Source organism: Solanum dulcamara, chromosome 2 (assembly GCF_947179165.1).
Source record: "Solanum dulcamara chromosome 2, daSolDulc1.2, whole genome shotgun sequence".
Taxonomy (NCBI): domain Eukaryota; kingdom Viridiplantae; phylum Streptophyta; class Magnoliopsida; order Solanales; family Solanaceae; genus Solanum; species Solanum dulcamara.
In genome coordinates, this window is record NC_077238.1 from 61,237,369 (window position 1) to 61,252,098 (window position 14,730).

Sequence of the window (14,730 nt, forward strand, 5' to 3'; positions counted from 1 at the left end):
GGGAGGCAAAAAAGTGGTTGAAGTCAAAACTGCCTAATTCCATCACTACTTTGAATGACTTAGATCATAAATTTCTAATCAGGTTCTTTCCTTCGGGAAAGACAACTAAATTGAGAAGCAAAATCCTAAGCTTTAAACAAAAAGCTAGAGAGAATTTATATCAAGCTTGGAATAGGTTTAAATCTCTTCTCACCAGTTTCCCCCACCATTATCAAGCAAATGAGGTGTTGGTCCATACCTTTATTGAGGGGTTGAAACCCAACATTAAAATTCTCTTTGATTCGGTTGTAGGTAGACAAGTGCTAGAGAAAACTTATGATGAGCTATATACACTATTGAACCACATATCTCAAGGAAATCCTAAATGGAATGGAGGGAATTCTAGGCCCGTGGTGCAGAAAAAAGAAGGAATATTGGAAGTAAATGCCATGAAATCCTTGACTGCACAAATTGCATCAATGCAAAATCTGATGTCCACACAGTTTAGCAATCTAGAACTAGGACAGTAGCAGGCGACAGTGAATATGGTTCAACAACAACCAATGTGGTGTGAGGTTTGCGGAGCTAATCCAGAGTCTGTAAACTTTGTGGGTAATGCACCAAGGGGAGGAGTTAACCAGAACTATGGAAATACGTACAACCCAAATTGGAGAAACCACCCAAACTTCTTGTGGGGTGAAAATTAGCATCAAAGGCAGACCCAATTCAGACCACAAATAGGTGGACAATAGTACAATAATCAAGGACAAGGTAACCAGAGCTCAGGGAAATCAAGAAGCATGAGGAAACAAATCATGACTGACCAAGCTAAGTTAGCTGCAGAGGTGTGTCAAAATCAATTAGATACTCACAATCTCAAAAAATAGTTTAGACAGTTGTCAAGTGCACATAACTCTCGCCAGCAAGGAGGTTTGCTAAGTAACACTTATCCAAACCCTAAATAGGTAAACCCAGTAAATACCCATAGTAGTCGACAACTAACTGAATTTACTCCCCAATTGATATCGGATGAGTTGAAAGGTAAAGGAAAAGTTGGGGAAGAAGGTGAATCCAGCAGGCAAAAGGTAGATGAAGAATCAAAAACGAAACCTCCTCCTCTGTTCCCACAAAAGTTTAAGAAAAAAAAGGAGATGGAATATTTTGAGAAGTTCATCAACATGCTGAAATAGGTACAAATTAATTTACCTTTGATTGATGTTTTGCAGGGTATCCCTAAGTACACCAAGTATTTCAAGGACATTGTGCCCAAAAAGAACAAGTTGGTTGAGTATGAAACAGTAGCACTCACTTAGAAGTGCATTCAAGAATTCTAGATAAAGTTAAGCTCCCAATAAAGTAGAAAGATCTGGGGATTTTCACGGTACGATTTACTATTAGAAGTTGTGTGAATGAAAGAGGATTATGTGATTTGGGGGCAAGCATCAATTTGATGCCTACCTTTATGTTCAAGAAATTGGGTTTTGGAAATTCGAAGCCTACCACCATTCTGTTGCAACTGGTAGACCACTCAGTAGACAAACTATATGGGATCATTGAGGATGTATTAGTCTAGGTGGGATCACTCATTTTCCCTGTGGACTTTGTCATCCTAGGATTTGAGCCAGATCTAGAGGTCTCTTTCATATTGGGAAAACCATTCCCTATAATAGGAGGAGCATTGATAGATGTAGCAGAAGGATGACTCACGATGATAGCTCATGATAAGGTGGAAGTATTTGATGTGTATAATGCATTGAAATTACCTGTGATATATGAAGAGCTATCTGCAATAACAATAATTGATAGTAGCAAAGAAATGTGTGGAATCTAAAGACCCTATAGAGAGAGTTTTAATGGGTCAAGACATAGAAGGTGATGTGCTGGCTCAAGAAATTGTTAGTGTGTTGGAGACTCATAACATGAGCATGTGGAAAAACTACGTGGAACCATTGAATAGAGTGTTGGTCCCGCCGCCCAAACCTTCAACTGAGGAGGCTCCAAAATTGGAATTGAAACCATTTCCATCTCATCTCAGATATGCATTCCTTGGTCTAAATGAAACTTTACTGGTAATTCTCTCTTCTTCTTTGTCTAAAATACAGGTTACAGCAACCCTGGAGGTGCTTAGATGACGGAAGAAAGCCATGGGATAGAAAATGGCTGACCTGCATGGAATTAGTCCAGCCTTATGCATTCATAAGATATTCATGGAGAAAGGGCACAAACCAATTGCACAACCTCAGCGTAGACTGAATCCGATAATAAAAAATGTGGTAAGAAAGGAGGTCATTAAGTGCTTGGATTCAGGCGTCATTTATACCATCTCAAATAGTAAATGGTAAGTCCAGTTCAGTGTGTACATAAAAAGAGAGGGATGACGGTGATCACAAACTAGAAGAATAAGCTAATTCCCACTAGAACAGTCACTGGCTGGAGGATTTGCATGGACTACCACAAATTGAATGAAGTGAAAAGGAAGGATCATTACCCAATTTCTTTCATTGATCAAATTCTAGATAGGTTGGTTAGGCAAGAGTACTATTATTTCTTGGATGGTAATTCAGGGTACAATCAAATCTTGATTGCTCCTGAGGATCAAGAAAAGACAATATTCACTTGTCCCTATGGAATTAATTCTTTCAAGCGTATGCCATTCAGATTGTGTAATGAACCTGCAACTTTCCAAAGATGTATGATGGCGATCTTTCAGGACATGGTGGAGGATTTTGTGGAGATCTTCAAGGATGACTTTTCAGCTTTTGGAGAGTCCTTTGATTAATGCTTGAAAAATCTGGACAGAGTGTTAGCAAGGTGCGAAGAGACGAATCTTGTACTAAACTGGGAAAAGTGCCATTTTCTAGTAAAGGAAGGAATTTTCTTGGGTCACAAAGTGTCAAAGAAAGGATTGGAAGTAGATAAAGCCAAGATTGAGGTGATAGAGAAACTACCTCCTCCAATTTTAGTCAAAGGAGTCTGTAGTATCCTGGGTCATGCTGGGTTCTATAGAAGGTTCATTCAAGATTTCTCAAAAATAACCAGGACCATGTGTAGCTTGTTGGAGAAGGAAGAAAAGTTCACATTCGATGAGAAGTGTGTACAAGCCTTTGAGCTGTTGAAGAAGAAGCTCACGTAAGCTCCAATTTTAATTGCTCCTAATTAGGAGCTACCTTTTGAGCTTATGTGCGATGCCAGTGATGTAGCAGTAGGGGCAGTCTTGGGGCAGTAAAAAGAGAAGATCTTTCACTTTATTTATTATGTAAGCAAGACCCTTGATTCAGCTCAGGCCAACTACACTGTCATAGAAAAAGAGATGATGGCACTGGTTTATGCATTCAACAAGTTCAGATCCTATTTGGTAGGTATTAAAGTTATTGTTTACACTGATCATGCAGCTCTTAGGTACCTATTCAATAAGAAATATGTAAAGCTAAGGCTCATAAGATGGATCCTGTTGCTATAAGAGTTTGATATCAAGGTCAAAAATCGTAAGGGCAGTGAGAATCAAGTTTCCAATCACCTTTCCAGATTAGAGAGTTCAACACATGTTGGAAAATAGCTGCAGATTAAAGAAGAATTTCCAAATGAGAAGCTATTGGCCCTAGAGGTGACTAAATTATCGTGGTACGCAGATGTTGTTAATTACCTGGTTAGTGGAGTATTTCCTCCTGATGCTACCTCGCAGTAGGAAAAAAAGCTTATGCATGATGACAGGTTCTACATATAGGACGAGCCTTATTTATTCAAGCAAGGTGTTGACTGAATGGTGAGGAGGTGTGTACCTGAAACTGAGGTATACCAAGTGTTGGATAGTTGTCATTCATCACCATATGACGGCCATTATGGAGGTGAGCGTACTTCCTATAAGGTACTTTAATCAGGTTTTTTTTGTCCTACTCTATTTAAAGATGTTGTAAGATATGTAAAGAACTGTGATTAGTGTCAACTAGTGGGCACAATTTCAAGGAGACACGAAATGCCTTTGAACAACATTCTGGAGGTTGAAATCTTCAATGTATGGGGAATGGACTTCATAGGTCCGTTTCCATCATCTTATGGGAATCAATATATATTAGTAGTAGTGGATTATGTATCTAAATGGGTTGAAGTTGTGGCCCTTCCCACAAATGACTCAAAAGTGGTAAGCAAGTTCCTAAAGAAGTATATCTTCACTCGATTTGGCACTCCAAGGGCAATTATCAGTGATGAAGGATATACTTTATCAATCAAACAGTAAAGAATCTCTTAGATAAATATGAGGTGAGACACAAGGTAGCTACAGCTTATCATCCGCAGACCAGTGGATAGGTTGAGGTCTCCAATAGGGAGGTAAAGCAGATACTGCAAAAGACTGTCAATACACAAAGGAAGGATTGGGCAAAAAAGCTAGATGAGGCATTATGGGCATACAAAATTGCTTATAAAACCCCCATCAGGACTTCCCCATATCAGATGGTATTCGGTAAAGTGTGTTACCTACCAGTGGAGTTAGAACATCAAGCCTACTGGGCAATCAAAAAGCTTAATCTCGACCCATAGTTAGTAGGACAGAAGTGGTTGGATCAATTGCATGAGTTAGAAGAGTTTAGGCTATATGCCTATGAAAATGTTAAGTTGTATAAAGAGAGAAAAAAATAGAGGCATGACAAGAATATTGTCGCTCAAAATTTCAAACCACGGCAAAAGGTACTCCTCTTTAACTCTAAACTCAAGCTTTTTCCAGGAAAGTTGTGGTCCAAGTAAAGTGGACCAAGTGTTGTTTATGACACCGTATGGAGCTGTGGAATTGTAGAATGCAATAAAGATGTCCATATTTTTGGTAAATTGATAAAGAGTTAAACACTACTTTGGTGATGATGTTGACCATGATGAGGAAGCCATAGAACTGGAAGATGAGTGAAGAAGTAGTTGGGTCGTGCCGCGATGGTAACTAAGGTGCTACACGGGAGGCAACCCATGCATTGTATTAGGATCTAAAATGTGTAAATTTTGCTTTGTCTTTTGTATTTTAGGATAGCATTTAATTTTAGATTGTCTTTCTTGGTAATATTAGGAGTAGAACAAGTTCTAATATCGTTCCACGACCAAAACTAAGGCATTAGGTGGGAGGCAACCCACCGTATTTGTTTTTCTAATGGTGTGTGGTTTATGCATAAATTGACAGGAGCCAATTTGGAATAAAAAGAAGCAAAATTTTAAAACCTAGCGGGCTGACATGCTGCAGGCGTGCCGCGCTAAGGTACAAACAACAGAGGGCTTGGATGGGCGTGATCTTGGCGCGCTGCGCCAAGCCTTATCTCAGAAATTATGCAAGTGGAAGCGATACTGGTACGTCGTGCCACTAACGCACTAGTGTCGAGTTTGGGTTCGGGTTTAAATTCAAAAATAGACATTTAAAAACCCCCTAAACCCTCTCACTATTCCATTATCTCAATCTACACTCTCCAACTACCCGACCCCCACTCTTCCACAACCTTCCTTCTTCATCTTCCCACTTTAATTCCTCCTATAAAAACCCTTCTTCACCATCTACATTGTCCCACACAACTACTAAAACCCCAAAATACCACTTTGTCTTCTTTTTCTAACCACCCACCATTCTAAAAACACCACCATTATCCAAATCCGATTCTCTCTCTCTATAAACTCTTCCTTCCTCTTCTCTAATGGAACCTAAAGAAAAACAACTAGATAAAGGAGTGGGTAACAAAATATTCTGAAAAGGGGGGCTTTTTCATCTGTGGAACCAATAAGTTCAAGACTACCACCACGCTGGTTTGGCAAGTAGGCGGTAGAGCAATATGGGTTGGATTGGTACGAGTCCCAAAAAGAGGCAAAGTACATGGGTGATGAATATGTCAATGAGGGTAGGTTGTAGGCGGATTTTCCTCAAATCTATGAGATGGTGTACAATTTGGTTCTTCAATACATCTTTGAGGACCAAGGTGAGTGCAATTTGACTCTAGTTTGTGAATTTTATGCTAATTGGAATATTGAGCAGTCTAGTAGCAATAGGGTGGAAGTTAGAGGTAAAACTATACGCTTTATCACTTGAGCATTGAATAAATTCTTAGGAACTCCCCATTGTGACTATTCTGAGTATTTAGACATGAAGAAACAACCCCCATATAGAGACATTCATCATACTTTGTGCGGTGTTAATTTTGCTGCATGGTGGGATAGGGCAAAAGACATAGGGAGACACTCTATATTGCAATATGCGCAACTCAATAGAGAGGCTCGGGTATGGTTAAAAATTGTTTGCAGTGTATTTTTTCCCAGTAAGCACATGTCTGATGTGATGAGGGATATGGTTATTTTGGTTTACCGCTTGATAAAATGATTGCAGGTGAATATTGGGTCGGTGCTATGCCACAATATGATGAAATTTCAAACAACAAGAGGTGGCATTTTTGTTGTGTAAATATAATTACCCGACTATTGCGGTCTGAGGGGATCGAGGAAAAAGTTCATGACTTGTGCGCACCAATAGTTCCATACTTGGTGTGTAATCTGGTGGATGTGACAAAGATTAAGGCTTAAGAAACTGCTCATGGGCTTGTATTATCAACTACTGATCGGAAAGCATAGGATGATAGCTGGATGGGAAGGATGTATGGTATAGTAGAGTTGCAATTGCATAATAGTGGGCGTCCGATGATGTACAAAGAGATGGCGGAGTTAGCTGATCGTATATGTGTCGGATAGGCCCAGCATTTCAGGAGCCCTTGGATAATGATGAGCCCACGATTGATGAGATGGATGGTGATGATGAGGATGAGAAGCCGGATGATGTTTCCACTGCTCTTATGGTTGTGGATAACACTACTGCCACTGATGGCAGCGATGACGACTGAGCTGTTCAGAGAGTTCCTTCTTTCACTCTTGGGTTATGTATTAAATGTGCACTAGGGAAAGTGCTTTGCTTAAGTGTGGGGTGGAAATTAGAATTCTAATTGTATTAGTATAGATTTTGTTAATGTATATTTATTTTGGGTCCCTTAGTAGTTATTTTCGGTTCTTTAGCCAAGGATAGTACCTTTTGAACCGTACGAAATAAAGAAGTGTCATAGGTCTAAGTTAGTCTTAGTTGAGTGACGTCGCTATATGATGGATGGATGATGACCGTATTAAGAGTATTCATCATTGTGATGTCTGTTTGTAAATATGGTGTCTGACTAGGATGCACATTAGGATGATGTAAAGCATGAAATAAAATTAAATGACTTGTTTAAGACACCTAAAGCTCTTATATTCAACTCGAGTAATGCTGGCTTAATATTGAATTCATATGCTTGTATAGTTGGTAATCTTTAGTTGACATTCTTCAGTTGTACATGTGCTATGTGTGTGAGGATTTATTATATTATGTGCACACATATTGACAACTAGAACTTGCCCGAAGTATATGCGAAATAAAATGAAGATTGTGGAGTTTAGAAAATGACGTAGGCATTTCTTTGATAGCCTAGTTTTTGTGCCCCCGTTGTGTGCCTAACATGAATGCTTAATCCCTAGTCAGCCCCTTTGAGCCTTGAAATTTTCTTTGGCAGCCTCATTATGTAGCCTATCCCTATTTGTTTCATGGAGCCCAGTATGTTAAGTTGATCCAAAATCCTAAGCGCTTTAAAATAAGTAAATGCAGAACAAAGGGATAAGAGAACATGAAGCTTATAAAGTAGGGTATTGGTGTCTGGAATAAACTTACATCTTGAAAAAAAAAGAGAAAAGTTAATAACAAAGGAAGAAAAAGGGGAAAAGAGGCCCTATCATTAAAAAAAAGGGGGTAAGAAAGAAAGAAAAGGGGTGACTTTAAATGGGTGTTCGAAGTTGAGTTAATGAGAAGTGTAATGTAATGAAGTGCTTGGGAAAGTTAGTCACTATTTATAACCAAATAATAGTTCCTATCCGTCCCTTAGCCTACATTATAACATATCAAGACCTAGTGATCCTAAACCATCACAGTCTTGTATTAGCGGAGCAAAATAATAAGAGCAAGCTCATGGCAAATCTTTTTTCGCACATGAAATTATTTGAGAGAGTGAGTGACTTTGTTGTTATACACCTATAGATGTTAAAAATATATTTGAGTGCTTATAGGTGATTCATTTGTGGTGAGAGGCATATGTCCAAGTGAAAGGATTGATAACTTATTTGGCTGCTAACTGAATGATGTATATGAGTTTGCTGTCATATAGAGTCAATCCTTGAGGTTAGGAGGTGTTGAACTAGTCATGTGGGTGTATGAAATGTGAACAAGCTTAGTGAGATGCCCATTGTATAGCCAAGTCAGATTGCCTTATATACATGTTGTGTCATTGTCTATGCATAAGTTAGGTCTTTATTGGAGGACGAACAAAAATCTAAGTGTGGGGTGGTGATCTTGGGCATATTTATATGTCCATGTGCCTTGTTTGCCCATATTTTGTAGTTTTTTTGTGAACATTTTAGAAATATAGTTACATTTTTTAAATAGAATGGAGAACAAGGTTGTACTAAGGTGTGTGGAGTGATTGCAGGATTCTTGGAGACAAGTCAGCGCTTGAAAGAAGTCAATGGAAAGAAGTGCAAGTTGAACGGGAGAAGAAGCGAGCGAAAAATAGGACAAGCAGCCCTGGCGCACTGTGCCAGGACATAAACTACAGAGGATCATCTTGGACGCATTGCTGGCGCGCCGCGCCAGAGGGTAAACAATTGAGAGGTATTCCTGGTGCGGACTACTGAAGGGAATTTCTAGCGCATCCCTGGCACGTCGCGCCAATAAAGTCCTGAAGTTCTGAATTTTTTTAATTCAAGTCCAGGTCAACTTAGGATTGTAGGGTTATTTTAAAAACCCTATAAATAGAACCCTATGGCTTTTGAGAAGGTTTTCACGCAACTTTTGAAAGAGAATGGAGATGAGGAGACACGCACTTTAGGTTTCTCTTTTCTTATCTTTTTCGTTGAAGATTAAAGTATATGAACTAATGCATTGTGTATTTCTTTTGAACATGAGTGGCTAAGCGCCCTTATTCTGGGGTTGTAGCTATGAAGTTATGACATAATACAATCTACTCTTTTCTCGATGATGAGTGTTAATTATAATTACTCCTACATTTTTGTTTTAATTATTATAATATTTGGCCAGCATTAGAGTACATGTGTTGTCTACCTTGAATTATGAAAAAAATGAGGAGATAGAACGAAGAGTGTAGGGAACGTGTTCATGCTAGGATAACTTAGGGTGATTCGTATGCAGGATGCGAGTGACACTTACCTGTATACCACGTTTGGTTAATAAATAGGATGATAGCTTAATGCGTTTTTATTGATTCATGCCTATCTTCGCTCAACGATGTAGTTAGGTTGTCGATAAATATAGACAATTAGAGGTCGGAAGATCATGATTATATTAGTAACACTATAAATCAGTAGTTAAACACCTCATCTGAGATTAAAGTGGAAAATATTACCTTTGACTTCATTCTATGCTACAACCCTGAATTTTTCATAACCTAATTTTCTGGTAAGTCTTATAGTAGTAGTAATTTTTCTTTCAGTAAAGGAATTAGTGATAGCATTATCTCAATATCTCATAACACACATAATTGGTATAGTCCTTTAAACAAAAATAAGTGGTCTTGATAAAGTCTCTGTGGGTTCGATATCCAGCTCGAAAGAGCTACTATATTACTTGTTAGATCACGTACACTTGCGTGTGCACCTGGAGGCAACATCCTTGTTGGGTCCCGCGATGAGGGACTTAGAAAAACTTAGAAAGGGCCTGCAGGGGTAGTCTCTGAAGTTTTACCATGGGACATCTTCACGGTCCATGAAGATCGCTACGGGCCGTAAAATGTGGTCGTGGTGCAGGTATGCAAGTGGACCTGCAGAGTGTCCACCGTGAGGACTCACCACATTCCCTGGAGAGTTCCACAACCCCTGGTGGGCATCTGTGGACCCTGCCTTAAGAAAATTCCTGAGGGTCCTGGGGAAAGACGCACCACGGAGGGCTTCACGGCCCGTGGTGCTCACCATGGTTCGTGGTCCTCCATCGTGGTTCATCCCTTGAAGTATGAGTCTCTGAATCTCTTCCACGATGGCTTATCACAGCTCGTGGTCCTTACCATGGTCCGTGATGGCTTTCGTGGTCGGCTTTAGGTGCCAGTTTCTACGATCTTTCTGAAAATTTATCCTTGGTTCCTTGGTTTAGGACCTTTCACATTTCTAGGGTCTTACACCAAGAGTTTGCTTTGGATCAACAATGATTTTCGAGTGTCAATCACACCTAGAATATTAACTTGGAGCGTGACAGAAAGGTAGCATCGTTATCCACATATTCTTTGGTCAGTGCTTTCTTTTCTTTTTTTTGTCTAACAAGCTCAAAAGTTAAAGTAGGTTTGATATTGTCCATGATATGTTTAGTCATTTCCTCTTAAATGTATTAGGGAAAGAATGTGTCTTAAAAATAATATTTTTGAACCAATTAAGTAATAATAGAAATACTTTTAGGGATAGTTTTAGAGACCTTCCTCCAATTTTTGCCCTATAACATTCATCTCCTTTGTAGTTTAAAATATTATATTTACCTTCCTTATTTAGATTTTTTGTAGGAAAAATTATCTAAATACACAACGTATTGTATCATATTCTCTAAAATTCTCTATCATTTGAAAAATTACAAAAATCTCTACTCTCTTCTATTCTCTGATACATCACTTTATGTGATGTATTAAGATGTACGTGATATATCTGGAAGTGACCAAAAAGAAGGAATTTTGGGTAATTTTAAAAAAAGTAGGGATAAAATATAATTGAGAAGAATCACTATGAGATTTAGGTAAAATTTACTTTTTTGTAACCACTCTTTAAATCTATTTAAAATAAATCTAAATTAATTATGATTTGACAAGTTTGTCCTTATTAATATTGATTTCTTCATATTAATGCATATTATTAAAAATAACTTCTTTAATAAATATTTTTAAAATAAATCAACACAAATAAATCAGTACTAAATTAACACAAACAAATTAATACTTTAATACATTATATACAACGTGTTCTTTTAATTGTCAAATAAAAATTAAAGGTAATTGCAAAATAAAGTGAACTAATTCACTAGTGATATCATTCACGATAATCCACCATTTTCACCAAAACAAATGAAGAGAAATTGAATAGGAACGTGAAAGTTTGGATAGAAAAGGACTATCGATTCTTAAGAATGCGCATAATATTTATTTATGTTGATTTATTTTTAAAATATTATTAAATAAGTTATTTTTTTAATATACATTAATATGAAGAAATTAATATAAAGAAGGGCAAATTTATCAAAATCGTAATTAATTTATATTTATTTTTAATTTATCCATCTATTTATAATATATTAAAAGCATGAAGACCCTTAAAATGTTGTTTGAACTTTTTGCTCTTCATTAAAAGATTACACTTTAGGCAAAATCGTCTTTTCACCTTTTTCTTAAAAATAATTCTCATTTAATTATTATTCTAAAATTTAAAATTTTAAAATTAATTAAAATTATAACTATTAAATTTTTACTTATTTGTAATAGGTAAGAACTCCTAATATAGTCTTGAATTTATATAATAAGACTATTCACATTTAGAAAAGGAAATAATTTTAGTTTTAAAAATATAGAACAATACGAATTTTTTTTTGATTTTAGTACAAAGGGGACTCAACTTGACTTACCTATTATAAAAATATGAAAAATTTGATTTGAGTACAAGGAGGACTCAACTTGCCTTTATAAGTATTTTCAATATAATTATCTATCTAACTATATTACGAATGTCATTAGAAATAATGATTTAATTTTTTCTTTTTATTAAAAGATTTTATAATGGACAAAACTATTAAATTAATATTTATACCTTTTATAAATATTAATTAAATTATAATAAATAAAATAAACAAACAAATAAACTCTTATATACCGATTAATTGACTGTATTTTTCATAAAGTTTATTTGATGAAAAGAAAATCTACCCAAGTAAATTGTCATCTTAATTAAATTAAGAAAAAAAATATTTATAGCTGATATTATATGAAGGGTGATGGAAAAAAACGTTTTTTGATAATTTCAATTATGAAAAAAGTTTTCATCGAACTTTAAGATAAAAAGTTCTCAAGAGAAAAGCCTATTTTATCGAAAGTCTGTGAGAATCACGCCAAATCAAGAGAGAAAATACTTTAAAATCGATTAAAAGAATTTAGTTTAGAAGCTAAATTCCATTTATTTTATTTGAATCAATTCTTATATATATAATGTTGCAGGAATGTTATTGTTCTTTTTCTTCTTTTCACTCATCAATATGTTTGTTATTTTTGTAAAGTTATTAAACGTTCTTCAACTAATATATGAATAAACCTATATAAGTCATTATTTATTGATTCTTCAATATTCTTGTGCAGGTGAAAAAGAATCATGTGTAACTTTAAATCAATATTCAATTTTTAGGTTTTCTTTATCTTAAAATCTTCCATTTTGTTTCATGTTTGTGGATTTGGACAGCAATAATGATATTTCAGCTTAAGTGTTAGGGTAAAATAGACATTTGAAAGTAATAATTGACATACAAGGGTACAGAATATCGTTTGTTCAAAGTTAAGGAGGCAGCTTGATTTTTAACGTAAAGTTAGGAATATAAATAATTTGACTTTCTTTTAACGTAATACACACGTACAAAGCACGTACTCTAAACTAGACATATATTAAAAGCATGAAGATCTTAAAATGTTGAACGAACTTTTTGCCCTTTATTAAAAGATTTCACTTTAAACAAAATCGTATTTTCACCTTTTCCCTTCAATTATTATATCATTATTTTAATAATATTAAATATTACATATAATATAAATCCTAAATTAATGATAATAAATGCTAACGTGATAAATTCTAAACTAATTGGAATCAATGTTAAGCGATAAATTCCGTGCACTTTCAATTCCTTTAGGTTTAGAACACTTTTTATTATTATTATTATAACACAAGACAAATTGTATTAGGAAACTTTTGAGCACGTTGAGCTCTTTTTAAATTTAGGAGTTCTTTACTAAATTTTTTCGTTATTATTAAATTTGAGGGTCTTGTGTTTGACAATGTTACAGAGATAGTATTTATTTAATAAATATTACATGTACTTTAATGCTATTATATTTTTAATAGTTTATTTGTATATGTATTGTTTGATACGATATACATGTATAATGAATGTACACACAAAAAAAAAAAAATCACACGTCCAAAAAAAATAGAGACCAAAAAATTAGGAAAAAAGCCATAATATTTTACACTTCAAAATGAATTAAAATATTACCTTATTTAACAATCTTCTTACTTTTAATTTAACGTACTTTTCCTTATTTAATGCTTCTTCTTTTACTTCTAAGTTTTCTTTCTTATTTTGATTTTGATTCAAATCGTCTCTTTGTATTCATTATCATTTTTTTTGTATTTCTTTTAACCTTTTTAATTAATAGCTTTAAATATTATATATGAATCATACATAATTAATAATTGACAATAGATTCTCCCTTTTTGATAATTTTTGTTGTTGTTTCTCTTACAGTTGAAAATTTCTTAACAAGAAATTGAATGAAACAAGCATGTTGCCCCCGGGTGAAGTAGCCTAAAAATCAAAGGTCTGTGTCTTTTTTTGTTTAATTATTACTTAATTTTGATTATATTATTTAACTATATTTTGATATATTATTCATTAGTATTGTAGTTGACTCTCGAAATAAACTTATTTGTTGAATTTGAAATATAAGATTCTAGTTAAGTGTTGAATCTTAATACATAGAAGTTTTATTTGAATTATGATAAATCTATAAATTTAGAATTATAATTGACTATTAAATATAATTTTAAATTAAGCACTAGAAGTATTATTTTCCAAAAAAAGATGGATTTAGAAAAATAAATTATTTGTGGTGAATTCAGATAATTTTGTAATTAATAAAAAAGACTTTGATTGATTGAATTACCTATACATATTAGAAAATAGGGTAATACACAAGTACCCCCTCAACTATGACCGAAATCGCTAGGACATACCTAAACTAAACTAAGGTCCTATTACCCCACTGAATTATTTTAAAGTGTAATAAACACACCTTTTAGTGCTAAGGTGGCAAAAAGAGTGTGTCCACTCTCTTTGAGGCATGTGAGAGACAAAAAAAGTATAAAATCTGATTAATTTGGACATGTCCATTTTCAATTGGACATTTTCATTATTAATTAATACACATGAGTAGTTAACATTAAAACTTAAGTTGATATCTTTTTAATTAAAATTTCTTTTTTTCATTATGAAATAGAACCTCGATTTTATTATCTTTAGAAATATAAATATTTTTTTCACAACATACTTAAATTGTCGGTGATCTTTTTCCAGATATTTCATCAATTTGTAGAATATCGGAAAAAAATTTCTTTTTTTTTTCTTTTTTATTCAAACACTTACCATGAAATTTGAAAAAAAATGCATATTGGAGATTTAGTTTAGGCAATATATGGTGAGCACAATTTAAATTAAATTTCTTTTTTTTAAAAAAATATTTTTTAATTTATTTTAGATTTGACGAGATTTTTTTTTTAATAAATTTATTGGATGATTTTTTTTAAATCTGACGATTTATTGACGTGACGCTGATGTGGAGAAGAGTGTAAAGCACCTCCCTTCATGTGAGTGATTATATAAGTTTTAGGGTGTGTTATTACACTTAAAAATAATTCAGGGGG

At 34.5% G+C, this 14,730-nt stretch overlaps 1 non-coding gene across 1 annotated transcript; it reads right to left on the reverse strand.

Annotated features, from left to right (window-relative positions):
- Window positions 1-107: 107 nt before the first annotated feature.
- LOC129881339 (small nucleolar RNA R71) lies at window positions 108-214 on the reverse strand. The gene has a single exon (XR_008765564.1). It is a non-coding gene; the product is annotated as a small nucleolar RNA R71 (small nucleolar RNA).
- Between the last annotated feature and the right edge of the window lie 14,516 nt (window positions 215-14,730).